General features: G+C 39.6%; 1 protein-coding gene across 2 annotated transcripts in view; it reads left to right on the top strand.

The window, feature by feature from the left end:
- The window catches only part of FTO (FTO alpha-ketoglutarate dependent dioxygenase), a 253,219-nt gene that overhangs the window by 47,825 nt on the left and 192,147 nt on the right, over positions 1-13,247 (top strand). The window lies entirely within an intron of this gene.

The following is a 13,247-nucleotide window of genomic DNA, read 5'->3' as shown; positions in this document are numbered from 1 at the left end:
ACTATGATTATAGATTGAAAGGTCTCACAGCAAGACCTGTTGGGGACTCTTTTTGTATATACTGCAATTGTGAATGTTGTTTTAGAATATGGGATTAAAACATTTGAGATTTTTCTACTACCCCCTTTATAAAAGTTACATTTCTCAAGCAATACAGTGAGACCGGGGACATTGATAGACTGATGATGATGATTGCAAATGTATTTAAATTAAGCAGCCTTGGATAACTGCTAAGCCCTGTTTCACACAGCAGTAGTATTACACTATTCTCCTCAATCTTTCATCTTCTTTCTACACCCTCTACCTTCTCCACATTTACCCCGGATCTGAAACTCTAATACCTATATAATACGGTGATTGGGTACCCGCAAGAAATATCTATAACATAAAAAGGAAGCACTGTTCTATTGTGCTATATTGTCATCTATATGTATGATCATACACTCATGAGCAATATAGTTGGTTAAAAATTACTATAAACTAATATATTTTACTGTATATAAATAATGTACTTTATTTCAGCGCAATGGACAATTCAGTCCAGCTACCTCCAATTGAAGCAGTGAATACATTGCATTGTATTTGCAATTTTTCTGTTATTTGTTTGACATACATGACAACTTTTTAGTTTGCAAGGTTTCATCTGTTTTGCATATTGAGATTAATAAGAAGCATCTATAGAAATTAACAGAGCAGTCAATATATCCATAGAGATCAATCCTGTGGAAATTTAGAAGTGGTGATATGCAAAGTGAAGTGAATTAATTTGATAGTTTTGCAATAAAGGTATTCGGAGAAGTGACAGTATGGCATACAACCATATACCAGTTCATTTCCACCACTGGATATCCATATGCAATCCTAAAATTCATGGTAGAACGTCTACATGTATGTAATGTACTATCGAGACTACGTTTTCCAGTTAAGGTCTTTCTTTCCCACCAGGCCTAAATATATTCTATGTACAACTAAAAGGAATGCCCACACTGTCAATTTGGGTGTTTGTATTCTTCTTGTTTCCGGGATTTTCAGCTCTCGCGCTCTCTCTCGCTCTCGCGCTCTCTCTCCCCTCTCGCGCTCTCTCTCCTTCCCTCTCGCGCTCTCTCCTCCTTCCCTCTCGCGCTCTCTCTCCTTCCCTCTCGCGCTCTCTCTCCTTCCCTCTCGCGCTCTCTCTCCTTCCCTCTCGCGCTCTCTCTCCTTCCCTCTCGCGCTCTCTCTCTCCTTCCCTCTCTCTCTCTCCTTCCCTCTCTCTCTCTCCTTCCCTCTCTCTCTCTCTCTTCCCTCTCTCTCTCTCTCCTTCCCCCTCCCTCTCTCTCTCTCTCCCTCTCTCTCTCCCCTTCCCTCCCTCTCTCTCTCTCCCTTCCCCCTCCCTCCCTCTCTCTCTCTCCCCTTCCCCTCCCTCCCTCTCTCTCTCTCCCCTTCCCCCTCCCTCTCTCCTCTCTCTCTCCCCTTCCCCCCTCTCTCCTCTCTCTCTCTCTCTCATCTCTCTCTCTCTCTCTCTCTCTCTCTCTCTCTCCTTCCCCCTCCCTCTCTCTCTCTCCTTCCCCCTCCCTCTCTCTCTCCTTCCCCCTCCCTCTCTCTCTCTCCTTCCCTCTCTCTCTCCTTCCCCCCCTCTCTCTCTCTCTCTCTCTCTCTCTCTCCTTCCCCTCCCTCTCTCTCTCTCCTTCCCCCTCCCTCCCTCTCTCTCTCTCTCTCTCTCTCTCTCTCTCCTTCCCCCTCCCTCTCTCTCTCTCTCTCCTTCCCCCTCCCCCTCTCTCTCTCCTTCCCCTCCCTCTCTCTCTCTTCCTTCCCCCCTCTCTCTCTCTCTCCTTCCCCCCCTCTCTCTCTCTCTCCTTCCCCCCTCTCTCTCTCTCCTTCCCCCTCCCTCTCTCTCTCTCCTTCCCCCTCCCTCTCTCTCTCTCTCCTTCCCCCTCTCTCTCTCTCCTTCCCCCTCCCTCTCTCTCTCTCCTTCCCCCTCCCTCTCTCTCTCTCCTTCCCCCTCCCTCTCTCTCTCTTCCTTCCCCCCCTCTCTCTCTCTCCTTCCCCCCCCTCTCTCTCTCGCCTCCCCCCCCTCTCTCTCTCTCCTTCCCCCCCCCTCTCTCTCTCTGTCTCTCTCTCTCCCCTTCACCCTCCCTCTCTCTCTCCTTCCCTCTCTCTCCTCTCTCTCTCCTTCCCTCTCTCTCCTTCTCTCTCTCCTTCTTGTCACTGGCCAAAGATCTATAGCCAAGACAAAAGCTGCTTCTAATTTATACGATAACACTGCTGTATTATTGTGACTTTTCACTATCCTTGTTAATTAAAGTTCATCCGAAAGATGAATAAGATTTAATGAAGCTTCACTTTGTTATTCGTTTGCAGTGTTTAAAAATATGAATATGCCCATTTTTATTTAGTATTTTAATCTAATAAATTCTTTCGTGTAATAACTAAACATCCTCTTTTTTGTGTCGTAACAATGCCAATGAATAAATGAATTTTGCCCCCTTAGTAAATAATCCTTAGGCCCGTGGAAACAGTACGTTTGAGCTCTCTAGTCATTTGGAAGCGGGTATGAAAAAATTACCTTTTTTCGGTTTTCAATCCCCCACACTTCGCTAGCCATTTAACATCCCAGCCTCAAACAGCCCTATAGTAAATGAAGCAGTTTGGAGCACTAAACCGCCACAAAATGGTGGCTAAGTGGTTAGCACTTCTTTCTCGCAACACTGGGGTCATGAGTTCTATTCCCGACCATGGCCTTATCTGTGTGGAGTTTGTATGTTCTCCCCATGTTGGAGTGGGTTTTCTCCGGGATGCTCTAGTTTCTTCCCACCCTCAAAAAATACATACTAGTAGGTGTATTGGCTGCTATTAAATTGACCTTAGTGTGTGTGTGGGTGTGGGTGGGTGGGTGGAATTTAGACTGTAAGCCATAATGGGGCAGGTACAGATGTGAGTAAGTTTTTTGTACAGCGCTGCGGAATTAGTTGCGCTATATAAATAGCTGATGATGATGATGATGGAACACGATTTTTAGTAAATCTATCCCTAAAGCTACTTAACTGTTATATATTTTATGTGACAACTTTTTCACCAGGAAAGGTCATTACCAGAAACCAACATTTACTTCCCAAAGATTTAGTTGTACTGGGAATTTTGTTGAAACTTCATTTTATTTATTACTATGTTTTTTTAAATATTAGTTTTTTCGTCCTGTTTATTGCTTGGATTTTAAATAGTTTGGTTACTCACATGTCCAGCAGAGGGAGTCCTTACCCTGTTGTATGCTATACAGCCTTCCTTCCATCTGTATTCAGCACTGCATTAAAGTGTAACATTAACTGCAGGGAATTATCTCTGTTGCTTTAAATTGGATTGTATAACACAGAAAATCAATTGTGGGTTAACAAATTCAATATCAATAGAACATAAAGCAACACTGTGCTTTTACTGAGCATCCCCTGTCTGCAAAGTGGTCAGCTGGGGAGTTGGGGCATCTCTGGATGAAATAAGTTGACCTGTAGCCCTGTGGTTTGATTCCAGAAAAGACCTTGTATGGAATAAAATGAGGGTTAATTATAATTGAAGAATAAGATGGAATATTTATTGTATATTTGAAGAGTTCCTAGAGACTTTATTAATTAAAGTCTCATTGCAGGTTAAAAGGGAGAAGAGAGTGTAATGAGAAGCACTTTCACCACATTACAAACACTTCTCAGAAGAGAAAATAAATCACCCTGCACTGTAGACTATCATCATACAATCTGCTCTAATTTACCTTTCATCTGGAATAATCGGTACTTACAGTAACATCTTTTGAATATTTGGAGAGGGTTAATATGCATATTATACTGATGTGCCTTTAGGATGAATTGATAGGCCTCTTACATATCAGATATGGGCAGCACAGTGGATTAGTGGTTAGCACTTCTGCCTCACAGCACTGGGGTCATGAGTTTTATTCCCGACCATGTTCTTATCTGTGTGGAGTTGGTATATGTGTGTGGGTTTCCTCCCACACTCCAAAAACATACTAGTAGGTTAATTGGCTGCTATTAAATTGACCTTAGTTCATTTAATACTGTGTGTGTGTTAGGAAATTTAGTCTATAAACTCCAATGGGGCAGGGACTGATGTTAGTGAGTTCTCTGTACAGTGCTGTGGAATTAGTGGCATTATATAAATAGCTGATGATGATATAAACAGTACGTCATCCAAATGCTGTGTAGATCGCAGTGACAGGAATTAACCTGCTCAGTTCCAGACATGCTTGCAGTGCATTACGCTACAATGCAAAACAAGTGTTTCTGGTAGAAAAGGCATAGATCTCGCTTCATGTTACTGTACACTATAGATATGAAACACTTGAAAGAACATCAAAAATGATAACTTCCTCTATTATATAGGTTTTACATACTTTCCCCCCCAGGGAAAACAATCATCAAAACAAGTCTTGTTGTCATTATCACTGAGCAGTTTAGCTCACTTGTTTTAATGTACAATTTGTGCTTGATAATAAAACCCAAAACAAACACTTCATTGATTGTTTAAAGGCATTGTTTACTTCACTTTGGGAACTGCAGGATTCTAGTACAATTCCAAAAGTGTATACAATAAGCAGGTGCTGAACATAAAGGGCCTATTTTAGAGTTATGTACACATGTTGCCTGGCTGCTAAATTTGCTTATGGACAAACTATGCTTTACTGCAAGAGATACAAATGTTGTTGTTGTGGTTTTTTTTAAATGCATGAAAAATACTGCATGGTTTTGTGTTCTGCACATGTATATTTTTACTTTGAGTTTTACAGTTTGGCAAGGTCGTACTCCCTTCACAACTCTAAATAAGGATGTGCATTTTACGGTATGTCCAACACAGTGAAAGTTTTGCACCCAGTAACTGGATTTACTCTTAACTCTAAATCAGTCTCAAAGACACCGACACAGCAAAAAACAGTGCAGCAGTGCAGCTAGGTCAGGCCTCATACTCCGTTGTGTTCATTTCACTTTCCTAGCATGTTTAGCAATAATGCAATGCATGTAAACAGAACATAAATGTAAAGATGACACCATTGTGTACCTGGCTTAAGGCGTTTTTAAGCACAATCATAACAAGCTTGAAACTTATAATATAAGGGAAATTAGATATGGTTATTTATTGTTTTAGGAACTATGGTACTGCATGACACAAATGTATAGGCCATATAAAAGATTCACTTTGTGTGTGAGCTGTGCTCACGTAAACGCTAATACCACTAGTTTTCACTACAGTTTTATCCATAGGCCCACTGTCAGTTGGGAGTTGTATGCCCTAGAGCAGTGGTTCCCAAACTGTGTGCCACGGCTCCCTGGGGTGCCACGGCGATCTCACAGGGGTGGCGCGGCCAGGGCCGGTGGTAAGCAAGCGGGGGACTACTTGGTAATTATTTTGGCTTAGGGGTGCCTTGAAAAAATCATTGAGACCCTAGGGGTGCCTCGAACTGAGAAAGTTTGGGATCCACTGCCCTAGAGTATCTATTGTGTTTTGCTGGCCTTGGTGATGATCTTTGCTTTATAATAAAGATGTTTAAGCAATATGCTCGTCTGTCTGCTCAGATGTAATTAAACATAGTCAATAAACCATTATGAAAACTGAGTGAAATTTTCAGAATTAACAGTGACTAAACTTTATATATTATTTTTTTTATAAAATAAATTGTAAAGTTTTGATTACATTTTAAATTGTATTCTGCAGGTCCATCAATATAAACATATTAGCTGTCAATGTTATGGACGGGCAGACTTAGGGAGTGGTAGATGCGTGGGACACATGAGTGGACTTTTGAAAACTTTTCTACAGGTAACTGTGTAGAAAAGACGTATTACCCATAGCAATAAATGAAGTTACAGATTGTAAGCTAGCATGCAGGACCCTCTTAGGCTGGGTACACACTAGTGTTCTCCCCAGAAAATTGCCAGCTGGGTGGCATTAAGAAGAAGCAGGTTGGGGACAGTTGTAATACTTTGTAATAATATTGAAAAATGTTAGATGTAAGTGCCCACACTTGCCGGGACTGGTGGTCAGTGGTCTAACACACACTGCTGGCTGCAGTGCTCACATAGTGCCTGTTCTGATAGGAAAGGCAATGGTTTATTTTATTATAATGGTACTCTTGTTGGGCTTCAAGAGCCAGGTGGAAAGTAAAAACAGCCGGGTGGAGCACCTGGGAAATTGGTGCTGGGAGACACATAGCGCACTACACAAAATTTCTCCCTATGAGATATCCTTAACGATTTTACCAATGACTGAAAGAAGAAAAACTTAAAAAAAAAAAAAGTTCCTGATCAGCACGCCGATTCATGTGTACACACTACATATTTTACACAATTTACCTTTAGATCTGTGCTCTTCATCTGTCATAACCAGTGGCTGAAAAGATCATGACCCTGCACACTTCATAGAGATCTATGGACACTGTTGATCCTTAGTGCATACACACTAAGGAAATGAAACAATGCGATGTGCTTTGATAAACGTTCATCGTTGGAGCATACAAACTAATGCAATATCTGGCCAAACAGTTGTTTATCTTGTGATTGGCCCGATAGACTGCTGAAACCAGTGCAGAGTAAAACAGTAAAATATTGTTCAGTTGACCTTATTTGTAAACTTTTTTTTTTTCGTCTGGAAAACTAATCACTGGAGTGATACTAGTGATGGCAATGTGCAGTTTTCTTTATAGTGTAACTATGGAGTGTGCACTTGAGTTTTCCAACAGAAAACTTGTCCACAATTGTCACAGGCTCCTCAGGTAGTATAAAAGCAGTGCAGTGCTGTAGAAGTGTTAGCTGAGGATAGCGTTCCATGTTTTCTTCTGCGTTTAGGCACCATTTTAATAGCATTACACATTTTTTTTTAAAAAGATAAGCTTTGTAAGCTGCAATGGTTTTATAAATGTAGAAAATGGACAGTTATAGATCAATATAACCTTTTCAGCAGTTTCTTGTAGAAGTTTTAATAAAGGTTCCCACTATGTCACTTGGTCTGAAGGACTTCACCCTTAAGGAGCAGAGGGGTGCTCACAGCTATGACCTTTTTCAGTTAAAAATAGCATTTGTCATGGGGCCACCAGAACAGGTTTGAAGGGGAGGCCCTAAAATAGGCTTCTATGTTAATCCCCTAATGATCTATGAAGGCTACATATTTCAAGTGATTTGTTGGCCACAGTAGTCAAAGATAAGAGTTTTGTAAAGAGTAATAGTACGATTATAGAGTGTATAATAATGCGGAAGATGGATGAAGACAACGAAAATAATGAAAATTTGAAAGAAAATAATGTATAGAATTAAGCCATGTGAAATCAATGTATTAATCAATTTAATATGCTCTATAGCAGGGTTGTCCAACCCGCGGGCCGCATGCGGCCCAGCACGCCTGTAAATGTGGCCCAGAAGGAGTTTTGGTTGTGGCAAGGTGGCAGCGCTGTTAATGGAAAAAAAAAATCCTGCAAAAAAAAAGAAAAGAAAATACTTACCTTGCAGTCACGTCAGCTGGTACTCCGGCTCCCTCCCTTGTCTCCTCCTCCGTGCGGTGCTCGTAGTGAATGTCGGGCGTGATGTCATCACGCCCAACATCCATTGCGGAGCGCAGCACAGAGGAGTCACCCGCGCGAGAAGAACAATTAGCAGCACAGAATTGGAGAGAAGAGAAGAGGACAGGAGAACAAGCCGATTAAAAGGTAAGTTAAGGGGGATTTTTTTTATTATTTCAAGGGACGCTGACAAGTGAATAAAAGTTTACCTGGTCCTGGAGCATCATGGACCTTATCTCCCTGCTACATACTTCTACTTGTATTACTAATGGGGCATTATATATTATTCTCTTTGGCCCATTATAAGTTGTTATCCCTTAACTAACATAGTGGTGTAATTATCAAAACAGGTGACAATTTGGGGCCACAGTGGTGTATATGTCAGGTACCGCAGGCCTGGTCACGGCACCCTGATATACAATGCCTGGCTTAAATGCACTTTATTGATATTGCATCGAAACAATACAAAAAGTGATTATAGTAGTATAATAACTAGAGAGGATTTTTTGAACAGGGCGATTGAAAGGTAAGTATAGGGGGATTTAAAAAAAAAAAAGTGATATATATATATATATATATATATATATATATATATATGTTAACTATGTTTTCTATGTTTTTTTGGATAATCAGCTGTCGTTATTGTTATTGTATCTTTTTTGTGCGGCCCAAACCAACTCGTCGTCTTCCAATGTGGCCCAGGGAAGCTAAAAGGTTGGACACCCCTGCTCTATAGGCTGTGAGTGTAGTCCCACAGTGTGACTTATGGAATATTGTGGGGGACAAAGGAGATTGTATATAAAATGGGTATATGTAATTTGAGACAGGAATGATAATTACTGAAAGAGAAATGATAAAATAAGTTCAACAATTGAATGAACATATGAACAGGTTTAACCAGTAATGAAATTTAAAAAAAAAAAAAAAAAAAAATAAATATATATATATATATATATATATATATATATATATATATATATATATATATATATATATATATATATATATATATATATATAAAATCAATTAAAAAGTGTCTGTGTATATTTCTTATAAACTTGCAGATTCTGAATAAGAGAATACCTGAGTATCAGAACTCACTGGCTAAACAAGCAAAACCTATTACACTTAACATTTTAATATTAGCATTACACTCTCTTAACCTAAAACAAAAATATCCCAAATCTTAAATTTGAACTTATTTGATATTTAAACCATAGACCTTAAAATTGGCACAATCTAAGCCAAAGTCCTAATTGTAAACCTATCTCAACCTTAAAAGCTATCTGAAGTCTTTAGAGAGCTTTCATTTTGCTTCTCTGATTTTAAAAAGAAAGTAAATCATCAAACAGCACAATTAGTACTAGTAAAAACATAATCAAAATAATAAATTGCCACTTACTATCCAGCATACCAGTATAAGATAAATGACAATGGGGACATGTAGTAAATAGAATAATGTCAGCCAAAGGGAAGATGGCGCCACATTGTCCTAGGCTCTGCAAATCTGGTCCTTGACAATATTTCCACAATTGTCTCCATTAGCACTATACTCAATACTTTCCATCTCTTTATTGCCACACACATTGCAATATTGCAGCTCATATCAAACATTTTGCCCAGTATTGCAGCAAAAATGACCACAATGCCAGATACCAATGCTAATAAAATTGAAACAACCATCATTGGGTATAGCTGGAAATGCGGTCAGAAGATGAGTCTATGGGCTAGATTTACTAAGCTGCGGGTTTGAAAAAGCGGGGATGTTGCCTATAGCAACCAACCAGATTCTAGCTTTCATTTATTTAGTGCTTTCTCCAAAATGACAGCTAGAATCTGATTGATTGCTATAGGCAACATCCCCACTTTTTCAAACCCGCAGCTTAGTAAATCTAGCCCTATGACTCTCTATTTTCCAACAACACTAACAGACTGTAATGAAGCCATAAATGATCCAGTTGATTGATCCAAGAGACCTTCTTGTGTCTGATTTGGCCACCCATGTGCGTGTCCAAATTGAACAATAATCCTATTGTTCATACATGTTGAGCGGCAGGTTCAGCCCACCTTAGGAGTAAGCATTTTAGAGAAATTTATTGGTGCATTACAGGGTACTCATCAAGATAATGTTTCTGATCCATATGGCTATTAAGCCAATATGGGAGCAATAATATTAACAGGTAGCTAAATGCATAGTACAGATGTTACAAGATCAAGAGCTTAGTTTGTAAAGTTTCCTTGTACTGTGTTTTGTATAACATACTATTTAATGATGGGGAGCATTTAAAATACAGTGGAATTGCATTATGATCATTTTGATTGATAAAGTTGTTTGACTAGGTATAGACCCCTGAATCTGTTAAGCATTACGGTTCCCTGGGAATTGTTTTCAAATGTTTGCACATTTGCAAGAGGTCTTTTAACAATGTTGCTAAGGAGACAGTTGTTCGCTAATTAACTCTTATGCTAAACATCACAATCCAAATATATGGCTGTATAACATTTTTTTTTTATAAAGAACGATAATGTGTCTAACATTCACATTTTTTTTTATAAGAGAATCTTTTAGTATTTATTAATTATATTTAATAAGATGTTGGTTCACTTTATGTATTTTACCATTTCCCTGCTGCTGTTTGCTTTGATTCTATGAATTCACTCTTATTTCGTGTTTTTGTAAATATTTTTCACAAATGTCTCGGAGACTCCTTTGTATTGCATCCATCTTTTCCACCCAGATATTAAGGATAATTTTAACAGCCTGCTTATTTATTTTCTTTCTATCCCTTGAGGTGAGATTTTGCCAGAAGTCCCCCTTGTAATGTAAATGTTAAACCTTTTCATTTATAAAACATTTTGATAAAAAAAAAATATTGTTTTTTTCATTTGCACCAGTATTTTTTGCCATAAATGTAGAAAAAAACCCCTGAAATCTAAGTCACCCTCATTTACAATGCCTCTCCCAATCAGAAAGAATAAAAACCTATTAAAATGTATGTATTTTGTTTTAAAAAGTCCATGATTTTGTGGGCCTTTCGGGCTTTAGATCAAGATAAAGTAAATTCAAAGGGTGTTCATTTAAAAGGCATGATTCATGCATGGGCTTCTGGGTAGAGATGCAGATGAAAAGCTTATATCTCTAGTGATGTGAAGCACTCAAGTGCTGTCTGATTTTCCAATACGGACAAAGAACAGTTTAGTCTGGTGCGCAGAAAATGACATTTAAAGCAGACCTATCAACTAGTCCTCTGTCATTATATTTTGCTTTACTACATAGTACTTTGTGCACTGTGCTGTAGACAAATATAAACTGGATTACCTGGAAACCAGTTCACCAGTACAGGTAATTTTTATGCTGTGTGCCACTCTCTTTCCCGGGGCAAGTTTCCTCTAGCCTGCAGTAGAGCTGTGATGTAGATGAAGTCAGTCCAGGAACAAGCACTTTCCAGTCTGACAGCCCCACTCTGCATCCAAGTCAGACTGCACTATGCTTACTACCGGGCCAGCTTCCTCTACATATCACAGGTCTATTGCTGTGCAGATTAGTGGAAACTCTCCCAGGTGAGAGCATAGGGCTCTGAATGAATTACTCTCTCCTGAGTGTGCAGGCTTACTGAAACATGGTTTAATTTAATTTAATTACTGGGATGGAGGAGTTGTGTTGTAAGTGGCTGGCAGGGCAACTGAATAAAAGATGCTTAAAGATGATGATGATAATGATGATGATAAGATGATAATTTACTCGCCAATAAACATTTTGTGGGCTGAACCAATATTTGTGAGAACGCAGACTACCCGTTCTGTAGTAACTAGGGCCATCATTGATGCACTTTGAGCCTTCAGTGAAGTGACTGGTTTCTATAGACTTTATATACTGAATATTAGTTTGTCTTATATCCCAAAAATAGGTGCCTTCACTGTGTGTAGGTGACAGGTACACTGTAAGTACTTGCACTCAAGGGTGGACCTTAAAATAATGATCTATTTTCCTGTAAGAGGAACTGTGGACCACTGGATGGTCCATAAAGAGAACAGATAGTATTCATTGTCCATTATTTTATTGTCTTCTTAAGCACTATTTTGAGGTTCTGTGAACGCAGTGCATGGTTGCACACCACATGCTATACCCATGAATACATACATTAAGAGGCAATATGATAACATCATTCAAATACATTTGGGATTTGCATTGGAAAATCAATCATTCGACACCCCATCACTAACTATATATGGAGATTCTACATAGTTATGAAAGATAGGTTTTCTATACATGTGTGACTGTTTCTCGTGAAGTCAGTAAATGACTACCATTGTGTTTACTGCTGATACAATCAATATTTTTAAGAGCTTTTAAGAAAACAATTGAGCTGTTCTGTTTTACTAGAAACTGGAATATGATTTTCTGAAATAGATCTGAACTCTTCTTTACAGCATGATCAGTGCTGAAGAGATATGGTTGTTGGTCTTGATTAATTTGTGAACCTAGATAGTATGTACCCAATTGGCCAGTTGTCAGAGATAAATAAATGCTGCTACAGGTGGTAACTTTATTATAAGTTACAAATAAAATGTTTATGTTTGCATAGAAGACCTTAGGAGTTAATGTTTTATATACTAGGTATTCAAAGAGCATGAGACAGGACAGCCCTGAGACAAGATTTTGCTTACAAACTGATTTTGTTTATTTATTTAACTTTTTTATAACACTGCACATGTCGAGGAGTAAATGTCTACACCAGTGGTTCCTAAACTTTTTCAGTTCGCGGCACCCTTAGAGTCTCCATAATTTTTTCAAAGCACCCCTCCAAAATAATTACGAAGCATCCCGTCCCATTTTATAAGTAGTTGGGTCAAAATAGCGTAATAAGTATTTAGGTCATGATAGAAATACTTAGTAAGTTGTTTGCAAAAATAATACATATAAATCCAAGGGAAAATTATATTTCTTTCAAAGAATAATTTACAGCTAATATTAAGAGGAATAAGATCAAACAAAAAAAAACATGTACAAAAATCATCACACTGTGCCCCTTCAACTTTACACTGTCACTTCCTCCTCACACTCTGTGCCCACTTCCTCCTCACACTCTGTGCCCACTTCATGCACACACTCTGTGCCCACTTCATGCACACACTCTGTGCCCACTTCATGCACACACTCTGTGCCCCCTTAATCCACACACTCTGTGCCCCCCTTCATCCACACTCTCTGTGCGCCCCTTCATCCACACTCTCTGTGCGCCCTTTCATCCACACACTCTGTGCGCCCCTTCATCCACACACTCTGTGCGCCCCTTCATCCACACACTCTGTGCGCCCCTTCATCCACACACTCTGTGCGCCCCTTCATCCACACACTCTGTGCGCCCCTTCATCCACACACTCTGTGCGCCCCTTCATCATCACTCTGCCCCCTCCTTCATTCTTTTGCCCCTCCATTGCTGTTTCCTATCACCATTTCCCCTCCCCTTTCTTTACTCACCATACTTGGCCTTCCTTATTCTATTTCTTTTGTCTTCTCTTTTGTCTTACCAATCCAGCGGTGCCTGGGACCCAGCATCCTCCTCTCTCCTGCCACTTGTCACTGAATATGTCGGACGTGATGATGTCACGCCCAACATTCAGTGAGAAGCGAGGAAGGAGGAGGATGCCGGGTCCCGGGCGCCGCCAGATTGCTAATTTTTATTTCTTTTTTATCTTCCTGCCCGGTGGCTCCCCT

The sequence above is a fragment of the Mixophyes fleayi genome, chromosome 10 (assembly GCF_038048845.1).
Source record: "Mixophyes fleayi isolate aMixFle1 chromosome 10, aMixFle1.hap1, whole genome shotgun sequence".
Lineage (NCBI taxonomy): Eukaryota > Metazoa > Chordata > Amphibia > Anura > Limnodynastidae > Mixophyes > Mixophyes fleayi.
Note: the sequence above shows the minus strand (reverse complement) of the source record. Positions and strands in the feature narration are given on the sequence as shown.